We start from the raw sequence: 13,751 nt of genomic DNA, 5'->3' as shown, positions 1-13,751 counted from the left end.
CAAACGAGATTAATGTTACTAGCTACTAAATTGTGTTATGGAGGTATAAACGGAGGCATAAATCTCCACGTAGCTAAAGTGAGCTTAGGTAGGTTGAAGAGTTGAGTTGGTTTATGTGACAACGCACAATATAGATAACGTAAATGTACAACAGTGCGTTCCGACATGATTAAAACTACATCTGATCATAAGACGAATATCGTTGTCCCTGGTGGTCTAGTGGTTAGGATTCGGCGCTCTCACCGCCGCGGCCCGGGTTCGATTCCCGGTCAGGGAACAATATTTTTCGGATTGTCGAAAATTTTTTTACCCTTTTAAGCCACCTCGAAACACTATCATTCTGCAGTCTCGTAAACCACACGACAAAGCCCTCAGTATCTTTACCTAAATATAACCAAGTAGCTTTGGTTCCTACACGTAAACGTTTCGAGGGTTATCACCTAGTAGGCGTCTCCTGGAGCTCCTGTGAGTCCGCAGACACACCCGCTTGTCATGATCACCTCCCATGCTATTAATCACATACACCGCTAGGTGGCGACAGTTCACAACAAATGGAAAAGAGAGCCCGAAACAGGGGTCTGCAAGCTATGGAAGAAGGCCTCCTGCCTTATGTATACAGAACAGTGCATACATGAAAAGTATTGTACATTAAAATAGTGTATGCCATAAGAACCCTGTAACTTAGATGAGCTGTTTAATTAGCTTTTATAAGTTAGTGTGTTTGAGGAGTGAAGATGCCCCTTTCACCTCAACATTTCATACTGAGAGGTTAGCGGTGAGGGAGAGACTGTTGAGAGTCTTTAACATTTGTTGTTGAGCAATTTCTGCAGTTTGCACATGACACATGAAGTCCAATATTCACTAAATATTTACAAAATTCACTCAAATGTTCAGATATAACTGTAATGACGGTTTTCTGCCCCTCCTTCCATTTAACGCCTAGTTGAATCAAACCTCTTTCACAGTGAGGGCAATGAGACGCTGATAATGTGTGTTTGTGGAACCTGGGTCTTAGAGAGCCCTCTAAGGTGGGGAAAGACAGAGACCCCGGCTGCAGGCCCTCTGATTGGACAAGGCAGGAGTTAACCAGTTCCTGGCTGGCTATGTATCTTGGCAGTTATTTTGACAGGCGCTATCATTGTGAGAGACGAGATAAGTTGTCTTAGGGATCGCCATGGCGCCGGTGTGTCCCTCCTCCGTCCTGTTCAGACTCTCATCAACCCCTCTGCACCCCCTCCCTTTCCTACCCTGCTTGGAGCAAAGGATTGTGGGGGACTGTTTGGTTGGGAGCGGGGTTTGTGTTGGCAGGGACCTCTGGGCTCTGGGTATCATCGTCCCCCTTCAAAGCCATCAGAAATTTCATGGGACGAAGCAGTGGGACAGCCACCTAAATGTCGCCATCTTTAAAATGCTCTCTCCTGCTCTTTCTTCCCTTTCCTCATTTCTAATATTTTCCCTCAAGTTCTGAAATGCAAGCTCTCTTTGATTTTTCTCCCTGAAGGTAGAAAAGGAAATTTGAGGCAGACAGAGCAAGACAGTTTCACAGAATTTTAAGCACTAAAAGAAGCCAAGGATGAGCTCTAGTAAACTTTTGACTCTTAACTGAGTAATGTTTTCAAGATGTGGCTCACAGACAGGGCTATAATACTGGTCCAAGTCGGTCAAATCTATAGCGGCCCCGGTCTCCCTGTCATATAAGATCTGTACTGTATACAGGTAGTCTCATTTCAGCCTCTGATACTAGAATTTTTTTTACGGTACTTTCCTGTCAAGCCTCACAAACAGCTTGGTAGCATTACAGTTTCTGTTTTTTGTGTTATTGTTATTACTGCTACACACACACACACACACACACACACACACACACACACAGGAATTTATGTTGCGGAAGATGCGCAGAAGAGGAACAAAAAAAAAAGATGAAGCATATTTTCAGGACAGTGTATCTCCATGTTCCTTATGTGTGCCACTGAGGATGCATATATGTTCTTGTATTTCCCAATGAATTGTATTCAGTACTCAGTGCATATTTAAAAATAAGCCACGTGATCTTCACTTGATTTTTACTATTTATATACTATACATATACTATTTTTACCCTGCCTGGTGCTTGAATGGGGGACTTAAAGAGTCAGACTGTCAATTGCAGCAACTAAAATCCTTTGTCATTTTATTCAGTGTCTTGTTTTGCTAAGTAGGTTTAAACAAAGATAATATCTTGCTTATGTGTTTTAAAGTGTTATAGTCACAAAGGTCTGATGCAGCGTAGGCCTTGGAGGGATTTAAAATCATTTTCCTCAGACGTCATACACTTCTAGCTTAGACTACAACCACTGATAACTTCAAGTACACCGTGGCAGCAAGAAGCTGCAAAACCTAAACACTGAAAAAGGATATGTCACACAAATGATAATTGATAGGCAATATGGGAGTCATAATTCATTTTAATGAACCAAACCTAAAAAAAAAATATGTATCTGTATGTTTATGGGAAGGCGTAAGAATGCTGACAGACATGTTATGCAACAAACCAATTAGAACAAGATTTTTTTTGAGATTGAGCTGTTATTAGTGGAGCTAATCAGAGCAACTGTTTAAAAAAATCAGGACTGAGGGACTCACTTACAAGCCAGCAACGGTTACAGATTTATAAGCGTTTGCATTGAGGCTCAGATGTACAAATATTTCACTTTTTGCCTCACCTTTATGTTTGGCTTGTTCCACCTCGTCTTGTTTCACCAATTCATTGATTACTGAATTAAACCGGGTTGTATAACAAAAACTGTTAATTGTGTAAATGTAGAGATTAGCTGTTAGCATATTTACACTTGGTAACTAACTTTGCAGCCAAGTGAATGAACTGGCAAAGTTAATGTTAGCTTGCTAACATGACCTGTTTTAGGTTAAACAACCTATTAACAACAATTTTCAACAACATATCAATATAATTACAAAATGCTAATGACATTGGACTGAATGATCAAATTTCAGCTGCTAATAGATGTTTGCTAGTAACCAATTTACACCTAAGGCAGCCTACTAAAGTGTTTGTTAGTAAAGATATTCCCTCTGCTTTAAAGGATTTGAGTGTAAAATAAAACCCAAAAACCAAAGTGTTTATTATGGATTAAAGAAATAAGAACTAGAGGTGTAATTTTTTTTACCATTTGACAAAACCAAGTTAGCTGTTTCCTGCTAAGCTAAGCTAGCTACTGGCTGCTGATCGTAGCTTCATAGTAGCAGATTTATTGTTTAATATTGTTTTTTCAAACTTGCATATGACGCATCACAAGATACAACAGTTTAGATGTGATGGAGACACATTTACTACTCCCTTGGTGGTCTATGAGAGTCCAGAGTGACTGAAAACCCACCAGGTTACCATGAGGTTAATGACCCCCTACTCACACACACACACACACACACACACACACACACACACACACACACACACACACACACACACACACACGCACTGCCCACTTGCACAAGTCAGTTAATGAAGACAGAGAGGGGAATGAAAGTGATGGAGACATGGCTTGAAACACACTCCATACTGTATACCGTCTAGTGCCACTACACTCACTGTCAATCTGCCAAGTCAGCTGAAGCACTGCAGCCATGACCTTTGACCCAGGAACTGAATGCCAGGGGAAAGGTTATCAATGTCGGGGTTTTCATTCTTAAAGCTAAATGTCCAGATGGTGCAGGAGCCACACCTCGAGGAAGGAGCAGGAGTAGGAAACCTGAAGAAGAGATGGACATTAGTGCTATATCGCCTCTCAAACACACACACACACACACACACACACACACACACACACACACACACACACACAGACACCCTCTCATCAGTGTTTTTGATCACATGACCATGGTAGGGGAGCAAACAGTGCATGGTTGTTTACCCTGCTTATCGGCGGTGTTGTAACAAGTAGAGGAACACACAGGCTGACCTCAGTGCACACATGCAACAAACCTCACTCTGGGCTAATGCAAAAAAGATCCAAAAATCTAATGGTATAGATCATTTTCTGGCTTTTAATAACCTTATTTGATATACCCCAGTTCACGCTAACAGAAGCCTATATTCTAACACTTAGACAGCCCACGATAATGAGCACAGATCACGAACTATTAGCCAACATTAGTAATAAATCTCCCTCAGTAACTCCTTAACTCTCCTCTGATCTCATCTGCCATAAAAAGAGGCTTGTCCTGTACAGTAACCATCACTTTTCAGAAGAAAAAGCACAGTCCCCGCTCAACTCATAGGTAAAACTATGAACTCCAGCAAACACCGGCCAATAAATAACAGCTATAAATTCCTATATGAATTATGACCGTGTCTGCTTATTTATGATTTTGCGATAAGTCAGCTTTTCGTGCACTGTAAAGGCTGTGTTCCTTTGAGAGGCAAAAGATATAAGGGCAACTTGAGTGTGTGCTTACTGTGTCTGAGTGTCTACATGTGTACGCCTTTTGATGTGTGTGTTCTTGGGCATGTGTGTCTGTGTGCGCTCATACGTCCACTCCCACTCTCACACTCAGACTCTGGTTAGTCCTAGCCAGCGCCACATCAGTCCATCATCACAGATATGGCTTGTGGTCAGATAGCAGGGCTGGCGGCGCACAAGACATTTTGTCCACTCTGTCATGTTTACTTATAATGATAAGCTTTGATGGATTCCCCGCAAGCTATAGACGCCATGGTGCACACACACACAGATTCACACATGCATGCTTGTGCACACACTGTCACACATGCATAGAACTAGAGGAGCAAAAAACACATAAGAAGTAGACAAACTCCAAATATTAGCAATAAATGCTATTAAAAATACATTATAATATTTACCTTTAACAGAACATACACTTATATGAATCGATAAACACAGGCTCCAGATGGCTGATTGTGAGATTTAGACATTGCTCTGTTTTGCTCTGGGGAAGAAAAATATCTTTTGAATTAGAGCTACGGAGACAAAGTTGGTCAAAGTTTTGAGGGCACAAGTGAAGGCCAACAAGCTGTCAAGCGAAGGGAGTACATGTGTTTAGAAATGGATTCCTTGTGTGATTTTTAAAATCTAACAAAGCAGGTCCGCGAGTAACATTTCACAAGCTCAGATGTTTAATTTCTTTCGGCATCAGCTGAATTTGCTATGACCTAACGTGTTAATTAAAGATAAAAAAAACTGTACGCTATGAAATCCCCTTTTGGTTTAGTCTAAATCAAACGATGTCTTTGTCAGGCCTGATGTTGCACTCTGTGATCTGTTGGTCGGCCTGCACAGTGTTTCCATTTGGTTGGTTTACTTTAGCCTGGCATGTGGCCAGACCACAGGCCAGCTCACTACAACTGTTTTGGACCAATTAAAAAGACTAATGAGGGCCTGTGCTTATCATGTTCACCCATGGGGCCGAGAGGGGGGCACCGAGACAGGCAGCGTGGCAGACTATCAAGAGAGCCGAGGAGGCGATAGCTGGCTGGAAGGTGATCACATGATTCATTTACTATCTTTATTAATGAATCAGCCTTCTGTTCAAACACGCCCTTCCCGAATCTGTAACGTCACCCACAGATGTTTTTAAGTGGTTCGCTGCTGCTATCCTGCCACTTCTCTTTTAGATGGGAAGTCAAAATTTGGTCAGTCAAGCTAATGTGTCAGAATGTAACTCTTTTTGAGCTTTAATATCCTCTTAATGGACATTAAGAGGAAAGTCTGCTATAATGCATTGGTTGAGCCTGCTGCCACTTGTCAACATGTGCACGTTACCTGCCAGACAGCAGCTGCATGGCTTTACAGATGTTGAGCAATGTCATGCACCCAGGTGGTGTTGAGCACATGCATGTCTTTTACATACAATCCACAAGCTGCACGACAAAAGCCACCTATGGCTTATTCATGCGCTGATGTGTGATTGTCATTGTACATTCACTATATATTTGCCTTTTAAGGCCCAGTAATATAGTATATATTGAGAATAGTTTGGGTGCAGACACACACAAGAATCCAATTACAAAGTCTGTTGTAATGTGAGGTGCAGGGTAGCATGAGGAAATGCAAGGAGGACAAATAATCACAGTGGCATGCTGGGAAAATAGGCCGAATGTTATGTGTGGCCTAAACTGATGCTGCTCTTCAAGAACCAGTTCATTCTCTCTCCTTCCACTCATGAGCGCCCACCTTTCCAGTTCAGACTGGCCCATCAGGTACAAAGTTAATAACAGATACACATCGTCTGTGTTCAGAATCGCACGCTAACGTACAATTCAACATCAAATTGAATATATGACCTCGGAGCTGTAATGCTATCATCAATACAGTCATGTCATACAGTTGCATGACTGTCTTGCTTGAGTCTGCTGGTGATGAGATGACAAACAATCATTCATTTAGTTGGCAGTATGCATTAGGTTAGCTTACGATTCCATACACATCCATTGTTTTCTTAACTTTCTCATACCAGCAATTCATTCTTCAATATGTTAACTTGAATATTGTACATTCAACAGTTGCACATCAGTCAGTATTTATCTTAAGTAGCTGTCATTTCATCACACGTCCACTCGAATCTGAGAACCTGCAGCACATTAAAGCTGCTGCTGTTGAAGCAGCTCTCTTCCATGAAGGACTCAAACTCTGACAGGTTGTGGCTTTGATTACAGCACCTCTTTTTATGCATTTTAAAGGAATCCAATTAATTCTAATGCTGAGTACAAATCTTTGTCAACTGACATAAAGAAAACGAGAATGTCCACCGTTCTTTGTGAGGGAGTCAGTGCTTCCTCACAAAGTCTAGTCTGAATGTTTGTCTTAAGAAACTTGCATCTTTGGTCACTTGTGCACTGATTTCAGCGACTTCAGGGCACTTCTTGCTACTTCCATATTAAATCAAATCACAGCTGACTTCTTTATGTTGAATCCACAGAGCAGAGAGAGAGAGAGAGAGAGAGAGAGAGAGAGAGAGAGAGAGAGAGAGAGAGAGAGAGTTCAAGCTGTAAAGCTGGAATTATTCTTTTCCCCAACATTTGCAGAGAGCATCTTAAGTTCACCTTTCATTTCCCACCTCTTGCTTGCACTCACCTCTACTCCTTATTCCTCACTTGTTTTATAGTTATTTATACTCAAGGACACTGCGGCCACTGGTGAAATTTAGGGAATGTGTGTCTGACAAAGAGGGTGAGAGAAAATGACAGCGAGGCGGAGGGGAAGAAATAAGCCACTCAGAAAACAACGGCCTCCTTCTTTCGCTGATTCTTATTTTACACCTCACCCCCTTCTCTCGCTCTGTCAAGGCCACTCTTTTCTTCCTCCTACTCGCTCGGCCGAGAAGAGGTCAGAGTAAGAGAGAGAGAGACGCACACACCGCAACCAGTACAAATCTTCTCCGCCTTATCGAGGACAACACACAGATAAGAGTGTCTCCACTCCCCATCCGACAAATCCATCTCCGAAAACATCTGAGACACACGGAGGAAGATGTGGAAATATATGTGTGTGTAACTGGCAGATTGATGCTTCCATTCACTCCCATTACTGTAAAGCAGTCAAACCAGAGTTTGAATAGAGTTGAGACTGGTGGTTTCAGTGGATGCACCAATGTCGAGGGATGATAATTAACAAGGTTTAGATGACACGAGTTGCGTGTGTGTGTTTGCACATTTTGGGAGTGCTGCACCTGCAGCTAATGATGTGAAAGCCGCCAACTTCATCTGCTGCAGCCCTCCACACACCGCTCCCTCCCCTCAGATCAAACTTGCACCTGTTGACCTGTACCAACACACACACACACACACACACACACACACACACACACACACACACACACAGTTGTGTTTCCAGCAATTTGGAGACATTACATAGACTTACATTTATTCACATGCATTCATCTACATCAAATATAATGGTTTACTTCATGGGGACTTGCCCATAACATCCCTGTAAGCACACACACACACACACACACACACACACACACACACACACAAACATACATGCACACACACACACACACACACACCTTTTAAAGATGTTTTTGGCATGACAATAGCCATTCCACCACTCAGGGCTAAGTGCCTCCTTAACCTAGTCTCAGGCAATTAATTTCCAGATTTTTCCTCCCATGAATTCGTGTCTCATGGACTAATACCAACCCTGACATCATAATCAACTGCGCGGTCTTTTATGGAGACACATGGGCTGACAAGTGTCACGTAACCTCAGCTTTATCTTCAGCCTAAATGACAGTTTCCTTCTCCACATGATATCTGTCTTATACTGTTTTATCAGGGTGAAGGGTGTCAGGGGAATTGATTTCTCAAGAGTGAGGCTGAAAGCATGTAATTCATGGCTCATTAAGTGATTCCCTGAACTTGTGCACTTTGTATTTATTAAATGGAAGTCAGTCACTGTGGAAATGTTGTGACAAAAATTATTGGAGATAAGCAGTTACAGTAATATTGCTACCTTGGGACATGTTTGATGCAAAAAGACATGAGATGTTCAGCAATTTCCATAAGAAACAGCTCACTAACAGCACAGTTTGTATCTTCTGTGGCCGAGATTCTTGTATTTACTTTAGGCTGAAAAAGAGACGACAGGGTCTATGAGAGTTTATTTCATATATATGCTCACAGCTTTATATGCATTTACATATGCATATGTTTCCTTTTTTATAGATGTGCAAGGTGTGCTGCAGATACATGGGTTTTACAAATCACCCTATACATCCTTTTTTTAATTATAGGCTTTTGTTAAAACAAATTCCCAGCATGCTTCCTAGCAATCTCCAAATCAGCAGAAATAAGTCCAGTGGGGGAAATGCTGATTAACATTATATTTATTTTATTTTATTATTGTTGGTCTGAAAGCAGTCCAATTTAACCATTTTTTGTAGGGTTAGGGTTAGGGTTAAAAATTCCTCATTGTGTAAATTTTTAATTGCAGAAATTCTCCCCGGGTTACCACCTGCCAAATTCTCAAAAACTGTGTGTGTTTTAACAAATTAACCACATATCCTCACTGCTACGTGTGTTTTTGTGGTGGACGTGCGGGGCCACTGGGTCGAGGTGGGCTGGGTCCACGGTTCCCACAGCCTGTGTGGAGGCAGCCTCTGCCGCGCTATCAGCCTCCGTCTCCGGCCCCCCAGCACCAGCGGGCCCCCATGACGTCAGCCCTGGCCTGATAACGGGGTCCGCAGCAAGCAGCAGAGGGGTGAGAGGGGGAGGAAGGCGGGGGGGGGGGGGGGGGGGGGGGGGGCCTGTAGATGGAGGGATGAGGTGGAGGGAGAGCAGCCAGCAAGGAGGGAGGGAGGGAATGGGGTTACACTAACAGAGCCAGTGGTGGATAAGACCCTCAGACAGATAAGACAGAGCAGAGTGTGGAGCCTCTTTTGTTTTCCACTGCTCCTCCTGTCTGGTGGCATCTCCCTTCTCCTTCTCTCTGACGTTCCCTCCTTTTTGGTCCACTTTCAACGTCTTTTTTTCCAGCCAATTTGTTAAAGCCACCCCTCCTCTTTTTGTCCAGGCAGAAATATTCCTGCTGTTATCGGGGCATGTGCGCCACGACCGTCCCTGGATTGAGGAACCTTTTCTCCTCTGGCTTCCTCATTGTGTTTTTGTTTTCTCTCACAGTGCTTTGATAGAGGGAGGGGCCTGCGTTTGACTGACGGCAGAAGAAAGTTTTTGACACTGACGAAAAGTTCGCACACTTCTTCTCTCGGCCTTCCTCCATCGCACGCTGTATCTTCTTACACCCTTTTAGCCACCTCTTTAACCCTCTCTGCATGAACTCTGAATGAACCCTTCAAAGACACCAGAATCCATTGTTTTGATGATGTCACCTCACCTTTACCTAACCTGAGTCTTACCCCTAACTTGCCCCTCCACGTACAAACAAACAGCTTTCCCTCTGCCTGCCACATCACTGCAACTAAGCCCCAAGTATCAGCATATTAAACACTGTCTTTGCATGTGTGTGTGTTCCCTATTTGCTCTTCAGGCCTTCGCTAGCCTGCGGACTTTGGCCACTGCTTATCACAGGGAGAGGTCCTGGGATCCCTGAGTCTTCATTGCTAAAAATACACTCGCTCTAGCTCCCACACACACAAACACGCACACACACACTCTGGTATCACAGGGCACCCTGCTATGAGGCTGTCAGTCAGATATCCAGCCAGTATGATTGGTCAGTGGTGGATTTTGCACATGGGACCGTCTGCACAACGCTCACGTGATTACAATGAGTCACTCACAGAACTTCCTTAAGATTTTTCTCGATTTTATAGCTGGAGGTCCGAGCGAGCAACACCCGGGAGTGGAATTCCAAATATTAGCATTCAAGCGTCAAAAGAAATATTCAAACGTGTGTGTTTGACTCAGTTGGTTAAGTAGCTTTACAATCAGCGGAGCCCATCAGAACAAAAGAGGTTTTGATAATTGAATTCTTATCATTGGTAATTAAGCGCTGGCTGATGTGTTTGCGCTGCTCTTCAAACAATGTGAACCGAGAGTCCAATTCAGAACTTGAGCCTGTCACATATGAGAACCTGCAACTGAGGAGTTAATAATTTATTCAAAAAACAAAAAACACACTCCTGGTTAATGGTGTGAGTGTGTGTATGTGTGTGTGTGTGTGTATATACGTGTGTTACTCACATATATCTGTTTGCACAGTGACTTTGTGAGGACTCACCTTCCTTATGGGGACAAAACACAAGTGACCATCATGCAAATCATTACATTTTGGGGTGAAGACTTGGGTTAAGGTTAGGGTATGTGTGTGTGTGTGTGTGTGTGTGCAAGTGTATTTTCACATTGTGATGTTACCTCAGTGACATTGTGGGGACTCGCCCTCCCTAGGGGGACAAAACTTAGGTCCCAGTAATGCAAATTGTTACATTTTGGGGTGAAAACTTTGGTTAAAGTTTGGGTGTGTCTGCGCGTGTGTGTGTGTGTGTGTGTGTGTGTGTGTGTGTGTGTGTGTGTGTGTGTGTGTGTGTGTGTGTGGGTGTGTGTGTTAGTCAGAAGGAGAGAGAGATGATCTGTGTTGCTGAAGCCCAGGTGTCTCCCTTGTGTGACTCCATGACCTTGCCTGGTCAAACACTCTTAATCCGCAAGCATAACATGCAAACACCTCAGAATAACACCCAAATCCACACTCTCACATACTTGCTCCGTCAAGATTGACCCATTTATAGAAAAATAATGCTGAATGCCTAAAATAAATGCAGCCTTAATAGATAAACACAGTATTTTTTTGCATTAAACTGATTTTATCTGACTCACCCAAAACATAACCAAAGTATTTTTAATAAAGTTTAAACTCCTAAAAGTGAACCAAAATATAACAAAGTTGAAAGTAGAGTTGTCTCTGGTCCCATTCACAACTGATAACAGGCCAAATTCCATTTTATTGAGGAAGCCAGCAGATGATGGAATAAATCACCTTTTTTAGTGTAACAAATTAAATCATGTGTTATGTGCACAGGTCTGACTGAATAAAGCCAATCACTCAGACAAATCAGTCGAGCTTTACCGAATACTTGTCAAACAAGAAAAATTGAATGAATAAACAATACGAAAGGGACAAAAATGTGAGAGTCGTCTGACGTAATCAGAGGTCTTCATGAGGCCGTTTGACGGACAGTGAGTTCACATTGATTAGCACTGTTTCGTCGTTATCGTTATCGCACGTGTCGATCCATGATGATCAATCTGATCAGGTTAAACAAGACAAACAGGTGAGGTCAGCAGGAGCACACGCAGGCGGGATGAAACTTTATGCTTACTTTGAACAGCACGCCAGCGAAGGACATCAATGAGTACAACTAAGGGACGAGTGTGTGTGTGTGTGTGTGTGTGTGTGTGTGTGTGTGTGTGTGTCTTCCTCTGCCCTCCATTGGCCCATATGGACAGGGTATTCTGCCTCTTTGGTTTTCCTGCTTCTCCATTTGAAGTCTTCTTCCTGGAGCCAGGAGTCTAAAAGCCTCGGTGTGTGCGTGTGTGTGTATGTGTGTGTGTGCAAGGAAGAAGGGCCAAAGTAAGTCACTGACCCCAAATGATTGAGTCTCCGCGGCAGCCGAGACGGGGACAGTTTTCCTGGTGCCTGGTTTGGACACACAAGTGCACACACACGCACACACACGCACACACACACACACACACCCACACACACACACACACACACACTCTCCTCACTAACAGTCTGCTGCTGTCTGCCACATACCAGCATCTCTATCTAGTCCATCACCCAACACCTCTTCATTCATACACAGTGAAAAGACACACACAGTTGCACAAAAGATGGTTAGAAACACACACATACACACACACACACACACACACCCCACACACACAGTTTTCATGGGCTCTGGCCTCTGTCACTGTCAGTGATACAGCCTGGCATGTGCAAACACACAAATCAAAACACACTCTGTACTGTACAATAACAGAAAAGAGGATGAACTCTGTTTGATTTTTGGGGTATTTTTGTAAACTTTTCACTCTATATTTGACCTGATTACAGTGCACCAGGGTCTCATAGCCATGCAAAACTAACAGACATACATCAGTGTTTCTGTGCTATAGTCATTTGTGTCTCAGTCCAGTCTCCTGTTCACATGGCGGCTCACAGACTGAACTTCTGTACTTAAACTGGAGCATAAAAACGTGAATCATCTCTGACTTTGGTGCTACTTCATGCCCTCGCAGGCAAACAGTGACCCACGCCTTGATATTATTAGCAACCAATTGGTGGTTCTGTTATCAGCCTGCAGTTACACATTGATGACAGTTCCCCATTTCTACTGAGGCAATATTGCTCTATTTGACTTCTACGAGAGACAGAATCAATACTTCTGTATAAGGTTACAGGTTCTTGTATGAGGTGCATACATAGATAGACTCAATAATGCATTCACTCAAATGCCAAATAAGTAAAAATGCTAAATCTTATGCATGTGGATGTTTTGATAGAAGAAGAAGTGATCTTACCACACATCTGTTGCACGCACCTCATATCCGATTGAGGTTAGAGGCTTGAGGCCACATCAGCCGCTAACACACATGAGCTTCCTACTGAGCTGTTGCATTGTGGGTACTGTACGCTTTACAGGTTTTGACAAAGAAGAGTAATGCAACAGCAAGATGACATCTCTGGTTCTGCTGCATCAGTTTTTCAAGCTGTCCACCGTGAGCACCTGCAGTTGCCTGATAGACCCACATGGTTGTTTCAGTTACTTTACCTGAGTAATGTAACTATACAGCTGGATAATTTGTTGTGTTATTTCTTTATTTTTTTTTTAATGTATCAATCGTAAGGGACCATGTAAAACATTAAATATGAATTATGCTGTTGTAATGTTGTAATGTATGTTGTAATGTATTTCACAAAAGTCCATTTAGATGTCGTGCCTTGGCCGGCCAGGTGTGAGCTCTTTTCAAGAATCTTTTAACTTTATTGAGTTGATTGATTGATTTGAAATTTTTCATTTGACTTGATTTCACAGTAGACAGTTTTAACTGTAATAACAGGAAACTCCAGGTGTAATTATTTACCTTAATGATGGCTGCATTCCATTTTGAAGTCAAAGCAGCAGTGGTGTAAAGTAATGATGGACCTGAGTACACCATGCTTACAAGTTATAAAGCGTCTTGTCACATGATCAAATGGAGACTTGACATTGGACAATAATACATATTACCCAGCAGTCACCCCTGCATATCTGCACATGAATAAAATACCAAA

The 13,751-nt window shown here is 42.7% G+C and overlaps 1 non-coding gene across 1 annotated transcript; it reads left to right on the top strand.

The window, feature by feature from the left end:
* The first annotated feature begins 205 nt into the window (after positions 1-205).
* Positions 206-277, top strand: trnae-cuc (transfer RNA glutamic acid (anticodon CUC)). Its single transcript has one exon. It is a non-coding gene; the product is annotated as a tRNA-Glu (tRNA).
* The last annotated feature ends 13,474 nt before the right edge of the window (positions 278-13,751 follow it).

Source organism: Chaetodon auriga, chromosome 18 (genome assembly GCF_051107435.1).
Source record: "Chaetodon auriga isolate fChaAug3 chromosome 18, fChaAug3.hap1, whole genome shotgun sequence".
Taxonomy (NCBI): Eukaryota; Metazoa; Chordata; class Actinopteri; order Chaetodontiformes; family Chaetodontidae; genus Chaetodon; species Chaetodon auriga.
Note: the sequence above shows the minus strand (reverse complement) of the source record. Positions and strands in the feature narration are given on the sequence as shown.